Raw genomic sequence first — 19,151 nt, forward strand, 5'->3', positions numbered from 1 at the left:
ATGTTTCACATGGAGGAGGGTCGGGGGTGTGGGGTGGGGGGGTGGGGGGGTGAGGCAGGGTGCTGGGTGCTGGGTGGGGTGGGGTGGGGGGTTCCCTATCCGCTTAGTAGTCCATTTGTACAAAGAGCAGAGGATCATAATAGACCTTTTCATGGATAGACAAAACAGATGGACGCCAATTGAAATGAGACAGCCAGGCACTGTACATATCTGCCCGGATACTGCTGGCAATGTGGAGGGATTCACACACACACACACACACACACACACACACACACACATGCACACACATGCACACACAGAAAAAAAAAAAAGGAGAAAAAAAAAAACAAAAAAAACAAAAACCAAGTGGGCGCAGCGAGGGCAGAGCCAGCAGCGATGCCTGCGTCGGGCTTTTGTTTGTCCCCCGCTAATGCGTTATCACACTAAACAGCTTGAAAACCAAAAGCAGTAAATAAAGGAGTTTGGACAAATGTGTCAGGCCTGCAATCAATAGCGGTTTGTGGCGACAACCTGCACGACGAAGGGAGAGATATATGTGCTGACGTTTAAATGCGGCTCAGGCTGGGACCTTTTCTCTGCTTTACCTCCTGTTGCTCTGCTGCTGTTGGTGTTTCTTTTCTTTTTTTTTTTTTTTTAATCTTTGGAAATAGTTTGACCATATTTATTTTAATTCGTTTCAGATCCCTTCATTTCCATACAGTGTGGTGAGCACAGAAATGGATTTTGGGTAGTTTAGGAGAAGGCCAACAGGATCAAGAAGCAAATAAGATTTTTGGTCGTTTTAGTGTTTAGTTGTTTATTTGTAATGTTTGTTGCACGGCTCCATCATTAAAATGAACGTTTATTCCACACTATGTTGGTTTTATTCTTTAATTCACATGTTAATTGGCAGATGAGGAACTAATAATTGAATTGCAACCTCAGTTTTATTTATATTTTTACATTTTAGGCATTCAGATGGAGCTCAGTTTACATTCAGCGCAACAGAAAAGGATTAAATTCCCCATCCAGCAGCTGATTCTGTCACAGATATAAGATTTTAATTGTAAAACACTTATATATATATTTCCATAAGCAGCATCTGTCTTGTATCTATTGCAGTTGCATGTCTGTTTTTCTTTTTCTTTTGCTCCCTTTTCATCAGCTGAATAAAAAAAAAAAAAAAAAAAAACCCTCGGTGTGATACCCTCATACTGGATGTAACTCAAATGTATTTCATGTCTGCCTTCCTCAGAAGCATCATGAGGCACATCAAAGCCCTCAGGCTGGGCTGGAGATTGAAGGAGAGAGAGAGAGAGAGAGAGAGAGAGAGGGGGGAGGAAGAGGAGGAGGAGGAGGAGGAGGAGGTGAGAGGAGAGAGGAGAAGGGAGGGAACGCAGGATGCCCGCACTTTAATCTTCTTTATCCGCTGATGTGAGGACAGACCGTCCCAAATTCCATTTATAAGAGAAATACTGATGCAAAAAGGCTGAGCGTGTCTTTATACCAGAGTGAACAAATTGGGATGCAAATGTGCAGCCTTTGAACTGTGTAAAGTGGCATAATGGGATGATCCATAAATTATTAATCAGTGGTGGTTCAGAGCTGAACCCAGCGGATGGCTGACATCACCGGTGCACACAAACTCCCTGATGTACCAAAAAAAAAAAAAAAAAAAGCTTTTCTGTGCTATAGGAGACAGAGACGGCCTCTGTGTTATCACTTCCGAGCCGGAATGGGGGTTCACGAAAGTTTCCTTGTGCTGTTTTACTGTAAAAATGTCCAGCAAGTTTAGGAAAAGTCATCATGAATTCAGCCGGATGTTTCCTGATGATGAACACTGCAAAAACTCAAAATCTTACCAAGATTATTTGTCTTATTTCAAGTCAAAAATGTCTTATTCCTAGTCAAAATATCTCATTACACTTAAAATAAGACATGATCAGCTCAGAAGTAACTTGTTTTTTAGACAATTGTCTCTTGTTTCAAGTGAAAATTTGCTTGAAACAAGTGAAAATTTGCTTGTTTCATTGGCAAAATTTGTTTCTTGTTTCTAGCTAATTTTCACTTATTTCAAGTGAATTTTCACTTTTTCCACTGGCAAATTTTGCCAATGAAACAAGCAAATTTTGTCTAAAATTGTCTAAAAACAATTTACTTCTGAGGTGATCATGTCTTATTTTAAGTGTAATGAGATATTTTGACTAGAAATAAGACATTTTTGACTTGAAATAAGACAAATAATCTTGGTAAGATTTTGCGTTTTTGCAGTGAAGGAGTGGTGCATGCTTTTCAGTGCAACTTAAAAATGGCAGGAAAGTTTCACCAAACTAATAGTTATCTGCAAAAATCTGCATATTTGTACGTCTTTTAGTCATGAAATCATCTGATATCCTACTGTATATGTTGTTATTACACTGTTTTTATTTATGTTGTCTGCTTTCTCTGCCTGTAGAGCTGCTAAACCAATTTTCACAGTAATGTTGGTGACGATGTTAACAGTCACAATAAAGGATTCTTATTCTTATTATTCTTAATCTGATCATAATCATGAATTCAGCCGGATGTTTCCTGATGATGAAGGAGTGGTGCATGCATTTCAGTGCAACTTAAAAATGGCAGGAAAGTTTCACCAAACTAATAGTTAAATGCAAAAATCTGCATATTTTTATGTCTTTTAGTCAGGAATTCAATCTGATTGTCGTGGTTTTTTAAGAATAAATAAGTGTGGTAGATGATTGCATTGGATTTCAGTGATGACATTAACTGATCCCTCTACCAAGACACTTTTGCCAAATAAAATCCTCAAACAACATCCAGCTGACATTTTGTTTCCACTCGCTCTCCCGGATGAATCCTGAAATTCAGATTTGATGGCTTCAGATGAGACTCGATGATTAAGATGAGCGGAGAGGAGCTCGTCTGCCGCCGAGAACAAAAAAACAAAGAAGCCTCTCCAGGTCGCGCTAATCTCTGCTACCTGCCCTCGGAGGTTTCCTCGCAGCCAGCAGGCTCCCCGGGGCCCCTCGCATTGTTTGGGAAGCTGGATTAGCGACGCTCCGACTGACTCTGCATTATTGTGTTGCGTTGTGGAACTCCAGCTCGGCGTTTCCACGGGGTTCCACACCACATGGCGTCCCAGGCTAGCAGGCCTAGCTAGCAGGCTGCGGACCCAGTGTCGAGGCTGATGGGCTGGCAGGGCGAGCGGCCTCCGAGCCAGAGCACACTGCAAAAAATATCCACCCCCGGAAAATGCATTTATTCACTCTCAAAATCAGGCTCTTGCTGAGAGAAGTGGTTAGAAAATACACCGCACATGTTTTAAAGTTGAACGAATTGAAAGTTTAGATTCATTCTGTAATCGCCCACAGCAGCCTTTCTTTGATACCAGTTCAAACCGGTGCCCAAAGCTGTTTTAATGTGAATTTTTATTGCAATATCATAATTTTGAACTTGTTTGAGTTGCATTGATCCCGGCCACTGCCTGCGTGTCACCATCTGTCAAACGCTCGCTGTGCAGTATAAAATAATTTCACAATTACACATTTATTTATTGTAGTGACTTCAATCAAACAAACCATCTACTGAAATAAACCACTGAGGGGCGAACAGGTGAACTCATTCTGATGCCTGTTCTGGGGCTAAAAATAACCCAGTGTCCGGGGTCTGTCTTTGGATTCGAGATCCGTTCATTCACAGTGATGAATGAAGATGCCCACCTGAGCACAGGTATAACACAACTGTCCATATCCTGTCCAGAAAATAATGTTTCCATTCATCAACTCAAACATGAGAAAAAAAAAAAAAAAACTCTCATGTTGCCCACAGAGACGCTCAGAAACCTGTCTGCCCACCATCTCACACACCTGACTGTCATCACTCAGTGTCTGACCTGCATGCACACACACACACACACACACACACACACACACACAGTGAGGGTTTCAGATGGATAAAGGACGATAAAATAAGACAAACAAAAAACTACATGATGGCTCCAACGTTTATTCTTTGGTTTGTTTTTCTCTCCGGTAAAAAGCGTCGCTCAGCCAGCCGGTGCAGCCAGCCGGTGCAGCCAGGAGGAGGTCGGATTTTAAAGGTGCATCACGCAAAAAAAGTGAAGCCCCTGACCAGAAACATGGAACTAATTTGTCTCGTTGTCAAACCAACTGTCCTGGTTCATTACATGTTTATATTCCGCCTTTTCCATCAACTAAACTGTGCAGCATTTTTGCAAAGTGCGCCTATAAGTATTCAACGGCACTTCAGGATCCCAGCCCTCCGATAGTGAGACGACCTCACTTCCTACCGGGACATCCTGCCGCGGAGCACCTGTAAGAAAACTGTTGGACTGGGGCAGATCGCTGCTCTTATTTCAATCCAACAGCTGAAAAAGCTTGAATTTGTTCAGAAACAAGTGAAACTGCTGTATGAAATCTGCAAATCTGACATACTTCATCACCTACATGTAGCGCTCTATTGCCCCTTTAAAACTAAAAATGTTTTTTTTCCCCTATTTATGTATTTCTTCTCAATCTAATCACCCTCAGGCATTATGAATGACCCTCATACTGTTTTGATGTGTATTCAGGGTATATACAATATAGCAGTATACACTGGCAGTTATAAGCTATATATGCTTAAATAGTTAGAGGTTATAACCTATTTATTTATTTATTTTTTTTTTTAATGCATTTTAGAGATGTTTTGTATCTTTCAATGCACCACCTCCTGTGTAAAGCAGACTTCCCTACAGCAACACCAGATCATTTCAGGGTCAAAGTTGTCACTCAGGTTGTTGGATATTTACATAAAGCTCTCTGCATGGTGGTTATTGTTGTTATTATTATCTCAAGTGACTTGTTGAGACGGACATTTTTTGCAGTGTATCTGAGGTGGCCAGACTCGGGAGCAGCTGGTCAGTTAGCAGGCCACATCAGCGTCAGGCCGCCTCACTGATAATGGGATTAGCTTAAGCCAGGCAGTAGGGAAAGCAGAGAGGGGAGGGGGGCGGGTGTCGGATGGGGATAAGGGGGTAACAGGGGGCAGGAAGGTGGGGGGAGGAGGGTGGGGGGCGACTCTGCACAACACGCCCATCCCATAAACCAACACCCCAAAAAGCCATAACTGTACAGTGTGGGGCCGGGCTACTGCAGGTATGCCGGTGAGCAAGGTTTTAAAGACGCCGCCCGCGCTCCCTGTTTTTCTGTTTGTATCAGCGTTTAGCGGATTAATTAAAATGAAGCGGTCATGCCGAGACGAGCATAATGCTGTTTTCAGAGCAGAGAAAGAAATCCTTTCAGCAGTATGTTTTACTTCCAATTTCAAGTTGTGCGTTTGTGCGGTTTAAAAAGAAAAAAAATGTTGAAAAGTTTAAAGGTAATCCATAAAAAGCAATGACATGGTGCAAAGCTTCATGGTCCAGCCATCCAGATACAGCTCTGTTCCTGCCAGTGTGGAGCATACACTGCAAAAAAAAAAAAAAAAAGTCTCTTCATCTTGTATTGAGTCTTTTGTAAAACACATCAGGGAAAAAATATAGATAGGAAAGCATTATTTCTTTAAAAAAAAAAAAAAAAAAAAAATCTATGTGCAAATCTGTACTGAACATTATTTTTGTCCTGTAAACTTCAGTTTCTCTAACTTCAATCTGACGGTGTACAGATTTGTTAATCCAAGGGAGCGCTGTATGAATTTGTGCATACAGATTTTGTCAAGCGTATAAATTTGCACACAGATTTTTTTCTTCCATGTGACCCCGTGGGGCTTCTGTAGTTTCCAAAGACGGCCGACTTGTTTGGAGAGGGAAGGTTACTCTCTGGGGAATTTGACCTGAGAAAATGCCGCTTCAGAGGTTTAGTTTCATGTTAGTGTCGTGTTACGAATGAACACATGATCATTTTATTTTCTAGACATTTATTTTTGCGTCTATATGTAGACTAGGGCAGATTTTCATTATACGATTATCATGACCAAAATAATGTTTCACAATAATTCACAATAATGATATTTTTGTGATATCTATACAAACTATGATAGCAATAATAACAACAGTAATAATGGTAATGTATTAATCAGTCAACTCACTTTTGTACCTTTGTTTAATGTGCAGTGAATTAATGAATTAAACTCAAACAACGCTGGAGAAAAACTCAGATCACATCATCACCTGAGCGTTTACCTCACACAGTCAGTCAACAAGCCACGAGCCGACGGCTGGATCTGAGAGAAGAAAGTTCATTTCATGCCATTTCATTTCTTTAAAACCTCAGAAAACAAACTTAGGGAGAGCCCTCATTTTCATTTTCACTGGTGCCGAGCTCCATACAAAACACTGAGACACAACTAAAATCAAACAGAGATAAAAGAAGAATACATGGTAAAAAAAAAAAAAAAAAAAAAAAAAAAAAAGTTAAAGTGTTGGACTTGACAGTGAGATACAGAAATAAAACAGTAAGTAAAACAGCAAGAACATTAAAAATAATACATAAATAAAATAGTATAAATAAATAAATAGTAAAGAATTGCTGTGCCAAATATGTTAAAAAGGAATTTAGAAAAAAAGAAAAGAAAAAAAAGAATAGTTAAGCAAAATGCATGCATGTGGAAATTAATTGATTTTAACACCACATTTACACGCTTTATTTATTTATTTACAGGTGATCAGAGTTATCTCTTCTCTGTCCCTGATGTATTACTCACCTACTTACTTATTTATTTCACTTTTTCCACATGTCCTTCCTCTGCGCTCTCTGGAGTGGCGGATTCTCTTTATGCAAACATGTCGGTTCATCATCTTCGCCGATGACACCTCTTAAATTTTTAGATCTGCCGCCTTGCGTTACAGATTCTCCAAACTGATAGAAAACCCCGTCTCCACTTTCTTTATCCTGCTTCGACTAAATCTACAATCTGCTCCCACTCCAGTCGTGTAGGTCTGCTGCTCTGTGGGCCGCAGCTGCATCAAATGAACACATGAAGAAGTATTTCACTAAGCGTGCTCGATGGAGCCCGTTCATTATTCACTTAGAGAAGTCTCAGCAAAATCACAACAACTTAAAATAACATTTGACTGCCATCTGTTGCAAGGAGGAATATTTTGCAATCTTTAGAGGCCCTTTTCTTACCCAGTCCAGCCGACCTCCCGCTGCAAAAAATGTCCTTCATGTAAGTTAAACAACTGAGTCTCGGAGCTGCAGCAAATCTGGGGTCGCCTGTTCGTCCCTGCCAGCCAGGTGAGATCACTTCATTTGTTTCTCGTTTCCAGCATTTTCAACAATCAAGTCGCACACTTTCCCACGGAAGGGGATGAGAAAAGATGAGTTCTTGTTTAGAAAAGATGAGTTCAGAGATTAACCTCAGAATTGAGACATTAAAGTCAGAATTCTGATTTCAATCTCAGAATTCATAATTCTGAGGAAAAAGTTGGCCGAAGGGAAGTCAAGAAAAAAGAATTCTGAGATTGAAGTCATTATTACATTAAAGATTACTGACATTAATCTCTTTTTTTTTTTTCTTAATTTCCTCTTCCATACCTTACCATGCAGTAAGTGCAGTTCATATTCTTTATGAGGAAATTCTTCAAGTGCACAGGACGTCAGTGGAATAATGTTAAATGGAATAAGCATGAGAGGAATAAACCCAAACCTGAAAGATGTTTAAAAAAAAAAAAAAAGAAAGTGAAATAAGAGCAACAAAGAGCAGCAGCAGTTCAGTGAGATCATTTCATTTGTTTCTGGCACAAATCAGTACAATAAAGTCTCATTGCGCTGAAGTTAATTCAAGCTTTCATCCTTTGCAAGAAAACTTTCATTCCTCAGATAGAAATCCTTCATGTGCACGGGACAGAGATGGAGTAACTCTAATTTTCCTCAAATGGTCACGAATGACTTCAAGCTTTCAATTTTTTTCCTCGACATAAGTGGCACATTTACAATTTAGGTGAGATAATTAATTTTATTTGCAGCGCTAATTTATTATTCATTCTTTTATTTATTTATTTATTTTGAACATGTTGTATAAAGGACAACAGACAATGTAACAACAGGGCAACAGAAGAAAAGTACAAAAGAGATCAATAAATTCAATGCCATTTCCTAGATGGCCAGCACATGTTCAAAAGGGAGTGGGAAGAAGTTAAAAACTTATCCGATCCTACCCCTTGAGTTCCTACATATTACATATATATTGTATTATACTCTAGTAATTATCATCAATATTATATTATTAAGCTATGAACATGTAGAAAAATATAAAACTGTGAAAAATCTAATGATCCGAGGAAGTTAAAGGCCTCCTCGGCTGTTGCGATAAAGTTTTTCTTCATCAGGACGAGGAAATTCCACCTCCATGCTGGACAAGATGAATTTGTAAGATGATCATTTTTTGCAGCGCGTGCCCTCCAGCCCCCCAGTGCACCTACAGAGGAGGCAGTTGAAGCACATTGGGTTATAATGGGCTCACAGCAGCAGAAGGAAGGCCTATTATCATAGCCAATCTCACTTGCCAGGAGCCTCATCTCAGCGCCGCACAGACCACAGGCTTTGATGGTGAAATCTTTGCCGGAGGAGTGCTAATAGTGGCATCAATACCACCAGCAATTTGGTATGATGAGAAAGCCCTGAAGTCTACATATTACTTCCTCTCCACCAGCAGCACCACCAGCAGCAGCACTAGCACATAATTTCACCCTAAAAGCCCGAGGCACTCCTGCTGAGGACTGGAGAGGATTGTGGGGATTGATCTGTGAGAGGAGATGGATGTGGTGCTGCAGCAGTGAGAGCTGATAGAGCTGTCTATTGATTTCAGACGGCGTGAGAGATGAATCCGTGATAACAGAAAGGTCGCCGCTCCTTAATCCGGGTCTTTAATCAGAATAGAGATGGCATCCTCTGTCCTTCTTTCCACGTTGGGAAAAAAAAAAAATCCAAGGACCGAGTGAAACATCAAAAATCAGACTCGCTTTATGTGCAAAGTACGACAAATGTACAGGAATTTGCCTCGGTCACAACACTGCAACGAGCACAAGGACAGCCACAATAAAACATCCACCGAAACAAGTTATTTAGTCTCATCTGCAGTGAGCAAATCTTATTTTTCTTAAAACGAGGTTAAAAAAAAAAAATCTGTCAGTGATGATGAGATAATCCCACTTCTTTCCAATGCAGTTTCAGGATTTTTTTTCTTGGAACAAGTGTAAAAGTACTGAAACAAGGCAGAATAAGATAGAAAATGACACTTGATATAAGAAAATTCAGGAAACAAGCTGATTGGCATCAAAGACAAGTGGGATTATTTCATCCCGCTGGCAGATGTTTTATCTTTTTTGAAGAAAAATACTGAAGATCAGATTAAATAACTTGTTTTTGTAGTAGTATTTGCTGCCGTGTGCAGATGTAACACATCCACCAGGTTTGGTCTGTAAAATCCTTCCTTCATCACATGGAGCGCTGTTCTTTTTCCTAAAAACAGCTCAACAACTTTTACTGCCACTACTTTTTAAATCATTTTTTACAGACACTGAAGCACGTTTTTACACCAAGACGTCCAAAGTGAAAGTGCTTCTGTTTAAGTGCGATGGTTCAGTTCTCACTCCACCTCTTCTGTACAGGATTCAGGATTCAGGATTCAGGAACACTTTACTTGACTGTCCCCTGAGGGAAATTTGTCTTGGACAGCCGTGCTTTACATTCTCTACACACAGCTCTAAATCACACACATGACAAAAAGATAGAATACATTGCTCTATGGACCATAAAGTGACCTCGTGTGCCTATAGTCAATAAATAACCCAACCCAAGAGCCGATAAAGAGGAAGGTAATTAAAAATTGAAATTGAAGTTAAATTGGAGCTAATCAGGTTTTGTACCATCACTCTGAGAATGTCGAGCAAAATGAGTCACATGATCACAGATTTAGGAAAAACAATTAATTCCTCTGAATGTGAAACGGTATAACTTATTACTGGTTTGTGCTGTAGGTACTGACAGTTAATAGTGGTAGTTTTAGTTGCTCTCTCTCTCTCTCTCTCTCTCTCTCTCTCTCTCTCTCTCTCTCTCTCTCTCTCTCTCTCTCTCTCCCTCTCTCTCTCTCTTTCTGTCTGTCTGTGTCTCTCTCTCTCCCTCTCTCTCTCTCTCTCTCTCTCTCACTCTCTGTTTCCTGGCATCGTCTTGCTCCACCAGGTTCAACCCAGAGGGCGGAGGAGACAGTAATGAGCTCCATGCACCAGGGGACACACACACACACACACACACACACACACAGACACCATATGCATAGTAAAACTCATACAACAAACATGAATTTATATACTATACAAACGTGCATGCAGTTATATACACACTCATATGCACGTACACACACACACACACACACACACACACACACACACACAGATACACAGGCTTGTACATACATACATATGCATGGATGCATTTTTACACATACACACACACACACACACATGCTCAAACTCAAGCACACTGGCTCATACACACACACATGGTTCCAGTAATGTTCATCATACAGAATCCTAATGAGTTCACACACACACACACACACACACACACACACACAGAGCATATTTCCCATGAGGCACCTGACACATGCAGCTGCCCACAGCATCAACATGTTCATACATGTCATTCCAACATGCTGCTGGCACCAGGTCGGACAAAACCCTCTGACGCTGCAAACACACTCCACACACACTCCACACACTCTCCACACACACACTCCACACACACTCCAACACACACACTCCACACACACTCCACAGAGATCCACCACGCGACGCGAAGAAACGTCTGACGGAAACAAAGATCAACAAAGATCTCGTTTTATTTTGTGCATATAGAAATGATCAGCTGCTAATTTCATACGTGTGAAAACTGTCAGAGAAGAAGCTGATGTCTGTCAAAAAAAACCTACAGGCAAAAAAAAAAAAAAAGAGCATTTAGTGTCAAAATGAGCTCTGATAAAAAAAAAAAAAAAAAATGAAAACACAAAACAATCATTCTTAACGAGGTTGGACTTCAGTCAATGAGCTCGTTAGCGCGTTTGGCCGGGATTTGTCCTCCTGCTGCTCGCTATTAATCCAACACGCGCTGGCACGGATCAGCCTCCAGAGTTAACTTTTTCTTATTACGACATGGAATTAGATCTAAATTAGCAAATTAAAAGGAGCAATTAATCTGTATGTCAAGATCGGCTTCGCAGCGAAAGATCCAGCGCTGCTTCTCCGTCCTTCCCTTCGCTCCTCTGAGACAAAACGCTCAAACCTTCAGCAATAAATAATTATAAAATTAGCATTTTGGTAGATATGAAAACACTGGGAACTGGACGTGGATATCTGCTGATGCAAAATGTATTTTTATGAGTTTGGCTTGAAGACATGAAAGTGTTTTGGAAGAAACCAAAGCAAAAAAAAAAAAAAATCTCTTTCTTAAAAGGTAATTTTTCCTCAACTTCATTGTTAAAATCTTGTTTTTCTTCAAACACGGTAAATAATCTGCCAGTGGGATGAGATAATCCATCATGTTTCCAATGCAGTTTCAACTGTTTCAGGATTTTTTTTCGGGGAATAAGTATAAATGTGTTGAAACAAGGCAGAATCAGACAGATCAGCCACTGGGATCAAGATCATGACACTTAATTCAAGAAACAATTAACTCTGGAAACAAGTGAGATCATCTCATCCCACTGGCAGATTTTTTTTTTTTTTTTTTTTTTTTTTTACCTCATTTTGATTAAAGACGAAATGAAATGACTTGTGACTACTGACAGTTTTGCAGTGAGAACAACACAGAATAGAAACCTTCTCCTGCACAGTAGAAGAACTGATTATATTTGCATGAATTTGCATATTGATAAGGAAACACTGATTTTCTTTAACTACATGACTCCTTATTATTTTACAGCACAGACTTTATATTATATTACTCTAACATCGCCCATGTGTGATGTGAAGATAGTTGCTGTGTGTTGACACAGAGTGTGTGTGCTGCTAATTAATTCACAAAATAGCTTAACTGATGGACGTATTAGCATAACTGGTTTTGTTTAATATACTGTGATGGAAAAGAGTGAAGTTCTGGTCAAGTCTCAGGACTCTATTTTAATGATGTCAGTGCACAGTCTGCAGAGCGTGGTGCAGGTGCATTCAGGGCGTGTCCAAGTCCACTTTTCCTGTTTTAACTCTGGACTAAAGTCTGTCTGCTCCAGGCTCCTGGCTCTAAAGGCTTGTCCTGAGTCTCTTCATGAATCCTGGCTGTGTTTTGGGCGTAACATGCAGTGAACCAATCAGAGGCCGTCTCCCATCCCCTCTAACAGCCAGGTGTGTCCCACCTTGGTGGGCTGCTGTTCTAATGGAGGATTCTCCAGGTAAGAAGGAAGGAGACGAGTGAAAGCTCCCGAGCAGATCAGGACTCCATCTGAGCTCCCTGAGGTGAAGCAGCGTCCCTGCCCTGTGTGTGGGACAAGCAGAGCGGACGCTCGCCGGCGCCCCCTATTATTTTATGTTATTATTTTATTTTATTTTATTTTATTTTATTTTATTTTATTTTTTATTTTATTTTATTTTATTTTTATTTTTATTTTTATTTTTATTGTAATTTTAATAGTAATTGTACTTTTAATTGTATATACTTTTAATTTTAATTGTAATTTTATTTTATGTTTTTATTGATGATGCTGCTGTAACATGTGAATTTCCCAGTTTGGGATCAATAAAGTATACTTATCTATCTATCTATCTATCTATCTATCTATGGAGGCCACCATCACTGTCTGATAATGAGCTTCAGACAGCAGAGAGACCTGCAGCACTGACCTCAGAGCTGCTGTTTGCTGCTCAGTCACTTTCAGCTGCCTCAAGACTGCCTCCAAAACGTGAAGATGACAACTGAGCCGCTTGGAAACTAGAAAAGACATTTCCGCTGCACCTGGCTCGCTGCGACTGTGAGGGTTGCTCAGCGGCATGCCTTATTTAAAGGAGATATCCTCACCTAAGAGTGCTGGAGGTCAGGAGCTCGGTGTTCACGTAAGGCGTCGGTCTGCCTGGCCTTGTCTCCCTTCGTCTGGCGAACCCCAGACTTATGGCGCTGGCAGCACGAGGTGAAGGTACGTCTCATCAGTGCAGCTCCTTACAGTGTCAGTACAGAAGACGAAGAGCAGCCCGGGGGGACCTGAACGTGACCGACAGCTACAGCGCCCGACCCTGACCGCTAAAGGTGGTACATATGGATCACACGTGTGAGGGGAAATTCCTTCACAGAATCCCCCCCCCCCAAAGGTCAAAACTGCCTACAGAGCGACAGCGGCGCCGTCAGAAGTGAGGCAGCACACACTCACAGCACATCAAAAGCAAATCGGCTGACATAAAACATTATTTAATAGTGTAAGTGAACGCCACACAGCGGTTAACCGCAAATACTGAAGACACAATTCGTCATAGATGTTCTCCACGGAGTCAGAGCAGATTAACATGTTACATCAAGTAAAACAACAATAATACCACCGTGAGGTAATACAGAGTAGCAGAAAAAAACCTCAACATATAGAAATAAAACTAATTATAGCAACACAATATGGCATAATAAAAACGTCAACAAAATAATAGTAATATAATGAGGTGTAGTGCTGTAGAGAAGCTTCAGGCAGGGTCACCACGAGGCATGGTGCTATGGATCTTCATCATCCTCTTCTAACATGGCGATGTCATCAAATCCTCTTCGAAAGGTGTCCCGTCGAGTGGATACCCAGGAAGGATCTATATTTCCTCCGAGCTCTCTGTAGTCAGTGGAGGGCAGCATGTGGCCTTACAAACTACACATTTAATCAAACCCACCAGATAGATTCACAAAAAGGATTCTGGAGGAGCGCACATCCCAGGAGGACGATCAAGAATTTAGTCGAACCGGATCCCCATGACCCGAAGCAGTTAGCAAGGTTACCAAGTTCAAAGCCCTGGGTCCTGTGCAGCCCCTGAACGCCTCGTGCTGCGTCATGAATCATCTGATGTTGCATCTGAAACACAGGAACAACATTTATAAGTCCCTCCTTGTGCAGCCAACAGAAGATCGAGGGCCATGTGCTTCGGTCAGGCTGCTGTTTTAACCTGTAACAGAAACAACCATGATGCACTGCAGCAACAGTGACAGCAGGAACAGCAGGAGTAACAGCAGGAGTATTATTAGTAGTAACAGTAGCAGTATTATTATTGACATTATTATTAGTAAAACTAGTAGTGGCAGTAGTAGCATTATTAGTGGTATCATTATTAACAGTACAAGTAGTAGTTACAGTAGTACTATTATTTATTTGAAGTAACAGTAGTAGCAGCAGTAGTTGTAACAGTTGTAGTATTATTAGTGTTATTATTAGCGTTAACAGTAGCAGTAACAATAGTAGTAACAGTAGAAGTAACAGTAGTGGTAACAGTAATAGTAGGCTAACAGTAGTAGTACTAGCATTAGTACTATGAGTGCTAGAAGTACTAGTACTAGTGTGTTGTTTGCATTTGAATTTCCTTGAACAGTTTGTGCAATGACAATAAAGGCATTCTATTCTATTCTAGTAGTAGTAGTAGTAGTAGTAGTAGTAGTAACAGTGCTAGTAAGAATAGTAGCATTATTAGTAGTATTATTGGTAATAGCAATAGCACTAACAGTAGTAGTAATAGTAGTAGTATTATTAGTCATATTATTAGCAGTAACAGCAGTAGTGGTATTTATAATATTATTAGTATTAGCAGTAGAAGTAATAGTACTAGTAACAGTAGTAGTAGTGGTATTAGTAGCAGTAACAGCAGTATTATCAGTAGTAGTTTTAGCGGTAACAGTAATAGTATTATTTGTAGTATTATTATTATCAGCAGCAGTGGTAGTAGTGGTAGTATTATTAGTGATTTGTGAGTAATAACAGTAGCAGTAGCAGTAGTAGTAGTAGTAGTAGTGGTAGTAGTAGTAGTACTATGCAGTATGTAGTATTAGCAGTACTGGCAGCGGCAGAACTCCCTCGTTATGCAGATGATGTTATAATGAAGCTCTGGATCCTCCGTCAGTCTCCATTAGCAGACTGGACCCTGGGAGCTGCAGCAGGGGCTTCTGGGAGTTTGACAGCTCTGAGTGGGGGGGCACAAGGGGCGCTGGGGCTGGGGGGGGGGGCGAGGCAGGGGGGGCGAGGGGTTTGGGGGGGGGCAGAGAGGGGAGGCAGCAGGGACCCACTGGTGCCGTGGAACGATGCCTGAGCCGCCAGCAGCGCTCCTGCACTTCTGCATCGGACACAAGCTGCTGTCCGCCCTGCAACCCCCCAACACTCACACACACACACACACACACACACACACACACACACACACACACACACACACACCCCTCCCTTCACCCTCGTCATACTCGGGCACCCACTTGGCCAGCCGTGCCATTGTCTGGCGTGTCCACATGCATCTGTCATCATGCATGGGCAGCGCTGGCACTGACAGACATGCTATTGTCCCCCCAACACACACACACACACACACACACTCACACACATGTACACACACACACACACACACACACCAACCCTGCTCAGGAGGAGACGCAGCCACAGTTTGGGGTAATTGCTGGTCCTAATTAGTTCACACACACATGGACACACACAAGCACACACACTCACATAAACACACACACATACGCCAAGACGACTGATTAAATGGCCAATCCAATTAAAGGGGAACTTCGCCACAAAAGTAAAGTGGATTTTTGAGGTTTTCTGTTCTCTGTCAGACGGTTGCAGCGTTATCTCGGTGCTTCGGTTTAGCGTTTAACGAGCTGGTCGTGACGCGACACGCAGGACGGACAGCTAACGAGCACGCCGCTGAAGGGAGTTTCCTGGCCTGTGTTTGGAAACCTAAACACTTTTTTGCACATCAAACAGAGGGTAAACTGACATCGTTCAAATCTACATGTTAAAACAGGAGTCAGATTCCTGCAAGTGGCATTTTGAGTTTTAAACGAAGCGAGGATGAAGCTCTTAGCAGCAACGGGCATTAACAATAAATACATAGCGTGTGATTGGATCAGCCATCTGTCTGTCATTAGTTAACTCGTCATGTGACGCAGCTAAACAAACAGCAGCTGGGATGAGAAAGCATGTTGCTGTTTTGCTGTTTTTGTCAGGAAAATCCACATTTAAAAGGCTCTTTACTGCATATCTTCAAACAAGGGCGTCGGCTTCATCTCAACATTTTGTTTAATAACAGACAAAACAATAAAAGTTGTGTTGAGTTTAGTTTATTGTCATTTACATATTAAAAGCATGAAGGAATGAAATTTGTCACCCAGGTCCAGCGGTGTGCAGAATAAATAACGTTATGCAGTGTAATAGCTAAGATAGGCCCTATAATAAATAATGAAATAACCTAAAAGCCTGCAATAAATAGAGCACATAGTTAAAAACCAAGCTGTAAAATGCAGCAGGAAAACTATTACAATTTACTCCTGAATAATGAGCTATCTGCAAATGAAAATTGTTAATACTCTTTCTTATTATTTCTCAAACTATTCAGAGTTAATTGGATAAAAATATATAACTGACCAGTATTCAAATGTCAAAGTTCAAAACATGAACTGTTGATGGTGCGGCAATCATTTTCTGTTTTCTTTTTCCTTTTATTGTTTTACATTGTCGGTCATAATTTGTAAAAACAAAAACACATCATCACAGATCAAATAATGACATGCAAATAGATTAAATCCATGTGTTTTTTGTGTTTTTATCTATTTTTCATATGCATGGCATGCTGTTATTCCGGCCCCATGCCTTCACCAGGAGCTGCTGTCGTTCCTGGGTTTTAATTCTCTGTTGCTGTCACGTGAAGCCACGCCCACAGCTGCTCCGAGGATGCTGATTGGTGCAGCCGTCTGGTGGCTTCCAGTGACGCTCGGGTTGGGAGTCCAGATGGTTTCACAAGTCAAACGAAAGTGCTCAGATGGCCGTGGAGCGAAAAAGACTTAATTTTCCATATCATAACATACACCTATATGTGATATACATGATCCCTGGACACTGATTTTTCACCAGAAATATTTCAAAATAAGAGACTAGATGCTCTCGAATGCTGTTTTATTGTGATTTTAAGGTTTGCTGGTGCAGATCATAGTTTTTTTTTTGACTCACGTTCGTCTCTCAGCGTCTCCACGGAGCCGTTTCAGGCCGTCAGGATCCACCTTCACACTGACTGTTGATCCTTCTGGACATCTGTGATGGGAGGAGCCCGACCCCCCCGGACGCCCCCCGCCCCGCCCCCGGACCCTCAGCCATAACAGATCAATTTTCAGTTACAGCAGGATGGGAGGGTCACCAAAACAGGCTTTCCCATGAAAACAGAGTTCTGGTTTTCCACACCCAGAAATGACAAAAAGATGAGAAGTTGACTTGTACACATTCACAGAGATCAGCGCTCGTGACTGTCACACACATTTGTCGCATTACTTTCAATTCCTTTCGTTTTTCTTTCTTTCATATATCCTTTTCAATTTTTATTTTCCTACTTTTTTCCAATTTTTCACTGTACTTTTTGTCTGTTTTATTTTCTTTGTGGGTTTGTTTTCTCTATGTAAAGCTCATTGCATTGCAAATTAATGTACAATATGCGCTTTTTCTGTCAAACTGATTGATTGATTGAGTGACCACCAATTTAAACACCAAGTGTGCATGACTTTTGGATTCTCCTCATGGTGGCGCTGGAGCAGAAATACACTGCCAACCTGCAGTGTTTCACAGTCCAGAATGCTGCGTTCACTGTTGACCACGTTAACACAGACTAAATAATACAACAAGGTTTTATTCTAATTATAATACAATCGCTCCATTAGTTCAAATTCCTGTTTACATGCTGCAGCCTGATTTAGCCTGGGCTTTACCAAGCGCTAAGTACCATGTGACCATTTCACAGAAAATATTTAGCGTGCGGTGTGTTTCCACCTCTGAGATTCACAGATTCACCATAAAAGACTAAAAGAGCTCGAGCCATTAGGAAGTCAGATCAATCAGTGCTGCAAAAATTCAAACAGGCTGTCATGATACGATACAGGTGTAAACATCACGGCCAAAATAGCCTTCAGTAAATACATGTCTTCATCCCAGTGTTGCTGACTCTGACTATCACCTTATTTAAGTTAAGGTAAGAAGAAAAGGCTGTTTACGTGCACATTTCTGGTTGCAAGTGTTAATGTCTTAATCGGGTTAATATCAGAATAAATGCAGTGTCACCTGAACCTGACAACTGCTCAGTCTTCTAACAAGAGAATCCAACCAGCCACAATCAACCAGTCAAATCCACAAGGCATCATGGGTAGAAGGAGGCAAAATGAAATGTGGACTGATGCACATTCAGCTGTTACTCCAACACTTTGGGGAAGTCGAAGAAAAGGGGATTTTGCCCAGACTGAGACCAGATGTTGGGCACCATTTTCACCTCTGTTCATTCAGTAGTTTGGTTCCTGTGGGTAGCATTTCCCGTTAGCTTAGCATAAAGACTTGAAGTCTATGGGAGTCGTTAGCCTGGCTCCGTCAAAGTGAAAACATAATCCTTACAGCAGCTCTGAAGCTGTCTGATTTACACTGTGGATCATGTGGATTTGAAATAGACGTCTTGGAATTATTTTTAATAAATGAGAGTGGTTTTTGGAGAAGTCAGATGGTGGAGCTGTAACCTCTGAACACATTTATCTCTCCGTCTGAAGGTCGAGGAAGATCCACCTCTAATCAGCTGCTCCTAACACGGCACGTTTGGTTTATAAATTCCAAGACATGTATTTCAAATCCCCACGATAGATTGTGTGAATAAGACCGCTATGGGGTTGCTATAATTTTTTGTTTTTGTTTTTTTGTTTTGCTTTGGCGGAGCCAGGCTAACAACTCCCATAGACTTCAAGTCTTTATGCTAAGCTAACATGAAAAGCTACCCGCAGGAGCTGATCCACTGGACGTACAGAGGTGAAGATGGTGTCCAACATCTGGTCTCAGTCTGGGGAAGTTGTAAAAATGGTATTTTGCCCAAAATGTTGGAGTGTTCCTTCAACATCAGAGAAATAAATGGTAAACGGACTGCATTTCTATAGATACCGACCCCTTATAGGACTTTACAATGTCTGCCACACATTCACACACACACTGAAGGCAAA

At 41.1% G+C, this 19,151-nt stretch overlaps 1 long non-coding RNA gene across 1 annotated transcript; it reads right to left on the minus strand.

Annotated features, from left to right (window-relative positions):
• Positions 1-3,817: 3,817 nt before the first annotated feature.
• LOC115356270 (uncharacterized) lies at positions 3,818-18,830 on the minus strand. The gene is made up of 3 exons (XR_003927945.1): positions 18,755-18,830; positions 9,671-9,673; positions 3,818-3,828 (listed from the first exon to the last, which is right to left on the minus strand). It is a non-coding gene; the product is annotated as an uncharacterized LOC115356270 (long non-coding RNA).
• Positions 18,831-19,151: the final 321 nt, after the last annotated feature.

Source organism: Myripristis murdjan, chromosome 24 (genome assembly GCF_902150065.1).
Source record: "Myripristis murdjan chromosome 24, fMyrMur1.1, whole genome shotgun sequence".
In the NCBI taxonomy this organism is placed as follows: domain Eukaryota; kingdom Metazoa; phylum Chordata; class Actinopteri; order Holocentriformes; family Holocentridae; genus Myripristis; species Myripristis murdjan.